Genomic DNA, 3,363 nt, shown 5'->3' with positions numbered 1-3,363 from the left:
CGAGCGGCCGGGCCCCAACGTTCAAGAGGTGTACGAAGCCACCTTGGGGGGCTGCGGTGCCCCCCGCCCCGAGAGTGCCTCCCAGGCCGAGGGGAGCCAGGTGGTCGAGTGTCGTAGGAAAGCGCGTGCGCGGCTGTGACGGTCACACGGGCCAGAGTTAGCTTGGGCAACGGCTTAGATCCGTATGCAGCTCAACCTTCCCGGCCTGTTCTGGCGGCGGCTAGGCGCGCGCGAACGTCACGACGCCCCAGGTTCCAGCGAGGCGACGGCGCCCCGCACCCCGCTCTCCGGGCCGTGCAGAGCGGCCGCTCTCGCTCCTTGGAGCAGAGCCCCCGAGCGCAAGAGTCCCCGCTCCGCCTGTCCAGGCCGCGGGGCCGACAGCCTGTCTGCCCGGGTCGACCCCGCTCTCCGAGCGGCCGGGCCCCAACGTTCAAGAGGTGTACGAAGCCACCTTAAGGGGGCTGCGGTGCCCCCCGCCCCGAGAGTGCCTCCCAGGCCGAGGGGAGCCTGGCGGTCGAGTATCGTAGGAAAGCGCGTGCGCGGCTGTGTCGGTCACACGGGCCAGAGTTAGTTTGGGCAACGGCTTAGATCCGTATGCAGCTCAACCTTTCCGGCCTGTTCTGGCGGCGGCTAGGCGTGCGCGCACGGCACGACGCCCCTGGCTCCAGCGATGCGACGGCGCCCCGCACCCCACTCTCCGGGCCGAGCAGAGTGGCCGCTCTCGCTCCTTGGAGCAGAGCCCCCGAGCGCAAGTGTCCCCGCTCCGCCTGTCCAGGCCGCGGGGCCGACGGGCTGTCTGCCCGGGTAGACCCCGCTCTCCGAGCGGCCGGGCCCCAACGTTCAAGAGGTGTACGAAGCCACCTCGGGGGGCTGCGGTGCCCCCCGCCCCGAGAGTGCCTCCCAGGCCGAGGGGAGCCAGGCGGTCGAGTGTCGTAGGAAAGCGCGTGCGCGGCTGTGTCGGTCACACGAGCCAGAGTTAGTTTGGGCAACGGCTTAGATCCGTATGCAGCTCAACCTTTCCGGCCTGTCCTGGCGGCGGCTAGGCGCGTGCGAACGTCACAACGCCCCTGGTTCCAGCGAGGCGACGGCGCCCCGCACCCAACTCTCCGGGCCGAGCAGAGCCCCCGAGCGCAAGAGTACCCGCTCCGCCTGCCCAGGCCGCGGGGCCGACAGGCTGTCTGCCCGGGTAGACCCAGCTCTCCGAGCGGCCGGGCGCCACGTTCAAGAGGTGTACGAAGCCACCTAAAGGGGGCTGCGGTGGCCCCCTGCCCCGAGAGTGCCTCCCAGGCCGAGGGAGCCCGGCGGTCGAGTGTCGTAGGAAAGCGCGCGCGCGGCTGTGTCACACGGGCCAGAGTTAGTTTGGGCAACGGCTTAGATCCGTATGCAGCTCAACCTTTCCGGCCTGTTCTGGCGGCGGCTAGGCGCGCGCGAACGTCACGACGCCCCTGGTTCCAGCGAGGCGACGGCGCCCCGCACCCCGCTCTCCGGGCCGTGCAGAGCGGCCGCTCTCGCTCCTTGGAGCAGAGCCCCCGAGCGCAAGAGTCCCCGCTCCGCCTGTCCAGGCCGCGGGGCCGACAGGCTGTCTGCCCGGGTAGACCCCGCTCTCCGAGCGGCCGGGCCCCAACGTTCAAGAGGTGTACGAAGCCACCTTAAGGGGGCTGCGGTGGCCCCCTGCCCCGAGAGTGCCTCCCAGGCCGAGGGAGCCCGGCGGTCGAGTGTCGTAGGAAAGCGCGCGCGCGGCTGTGTCACACGGGCCAGAGTTAGTTTGGGCAACGGCTTAGATCCGTATGCAGCTCAACCTTTCCGGCCTGTCCTGGCGGCGGCTAGGCGCGTGCGAACGTCACAACGCCCCTGGTTCCAGCGAGGCGACGGCGCCCCGCACCCAACTCTCCGGGCCGAGCAGAGCCCCCGAGCGCAAGAGTACCCGCTCCGCCTGCCCAGGCCGCGGGGCCGACAGGCTGTCTGCCCGGGTAGACCCCGCTCTCCGAGCGGCCGGGCCCCAACATTCAAGAGGTGTACGAAGCCACCTTGGGGGGCTGCGGAGGCCCCCCCCTGAGAGCGCCTCACAGGCTTTGCTGATAACCCTGTCCTAGCTGCCTGCGCGGGCAGGCGGGACCCCCAGGAGGCCGCGCACAGCCCGCGGCAGCCGCCGCTGAAGTCCACAGCAGTTGGCAGAGAGGAGTCTTGGAGAAAAAAAACGACAAAGTGCAAACGCTCCAGGCGCCGACCAGGGGTGCGTACCCGGCTGGCCGGGCCGGCGGGAGCTGCGGCTGCTGGAGTTGCACCGAGTGTCGATGCATGTCGTGAGAACCGGTATGAGGTTGAACCTGGGCCCTCGGGGCCGAGGCGCGGTTCCAGGGAGACGGAAGGAGCGGGCGTGTTTCCCCTGATAGCGCCGACGACGGTAAAATAAGGCCTCGCAAAACGTCAGGACGAACACCTTTTTTGCATATAAGGGAACGAGCGGTGTGCGGTCTCTGACCAAGTGAGCATTTCTCAAACTCGAAGCACCCGCGGCGGCCTCCCCTCTGCCGCCACCCCGCACCCTCCTGGGGCAGAGCCACCGAGAGCAAGAGTCCCCCCCGCACTCCGCCTGCGCAGGCCGCGGGGCCAGCAGGCTGGCCGGCTTGCCCGCCCGGGCGACCCCCCTCCGAGACGCCGGGCGGAGGCCTTCCCACGCGAGAGAGTGGGTCGACGTGAGAGCCGACGCGGCCAGGGGACCCTCGCCGCGCCCCTGTCCGGGGCAGGACCTCAAGGGCCGAGCACCCCTACCCGAGCCCCGGACGAACTCCGGCGAGCAGGTCCACACGCCGGCGTACGGCTCTCGGCGACGGGGAAGGGGACGCGCGGGCGCCCCTCCCGTCCCCCGAGCCAGAGTCCCGCCCTTGGCCCCCTCCGCGGGGTCACAAGGACGGGCGACCCCCTTCGGTCTACCCTCCCGCCGGGAGGTTGGCTTCGCGCAGACGGTCCGAGGCGGAAGAAGGCGAGCGACCCTGCCGCCGCGACACCTCGCGGAGCCCCCTGCGGGGGGAGCACTCCGGGGGACGCGTGGCTCAGGGATGCAGCCCTTTCCCAGGCACCGTGCGATGGCGTCGGGGGTCGACGCCGAGCGACAACGACCCGAGCTCTCCCGCCTCAGGGCGGCCGAGAGCGCGGCGCGGCCCCCTTTGTTTCGCGTGACGGTTTTTCCCGAGCGCGAAGGACCCCCGCCTGTCCCCTCGGGCTTCGGCCGAGGCGGGCGGTCCGGAGCGGCGCGGGGATAGGGGACGGCGGCCCGCGGACGGACGCGTCTTTCCCGGAGAGCGAGACGGTGTGTGGGGGGGTGTTGCACCCCCGCCGCCCGCGCTCGCCCCGGGTCGGCGC

The sequence above is a fragment of the Eleutherodactylus coqui genome, unplaced genomic scaffold (assembly GCF_035609145.1).
Source record: "Eleutherodactylus coqui strain aEleCoq1 unplaced genomic scaffold, aEleCoq1.hap1 HAP1_SCAFFOLD_368, whole genome shotgun sequence".
Classification (NCBI taxonomy): Eukaryota; Metazoa; Chordata; class Amphibia; order Anura; family Eleutherodactylidae; genus Eleutherodactylus; species Eleutherodactylus coqui.
This window is presented reverse-complemented; position numbering follows the sequence as displayed.